Below are 263 nucleotides of genomic sequence, written 5' to 3'. Positions count from 1 at the left end.
CACTGTTCAGCATGCAATGGTCTATCAGACTCTGGGACCTTATTCAAGTCTAGGATTATCATTATTCTGGCTAGGCCTAAGTATGATATCTGGGGAACTAAGTGAACCAGACATGGAGTATTCTTTTCCCAAACCCTGCTATCTTTTTATAGGCAGCTGTGATTTTATTACACCATAAGTATTATTATGATGTTCTGAAACCATAAAAAATAATAAGTGAAAGGATTGGCAACTTCATCCAGAACAATCTGAATTATATTAGA

Source organism: Penaeus monodon, chromosome 30 (assembly GCF_015228065.2).
Source record: "Penaeus monodon isolate SGIC_2016 chromosome 30, NSTDA_Pmon_1, whole genome shotgun sequence".
NCBI lineage: Eukaryota > Metazoa > Arthropoda > Malacostraca > Decapoda > Penaeidae > Penaeus > Penaeus monodon.
This window is presented reverse-complemented; position numbering follows the sequence as displayed.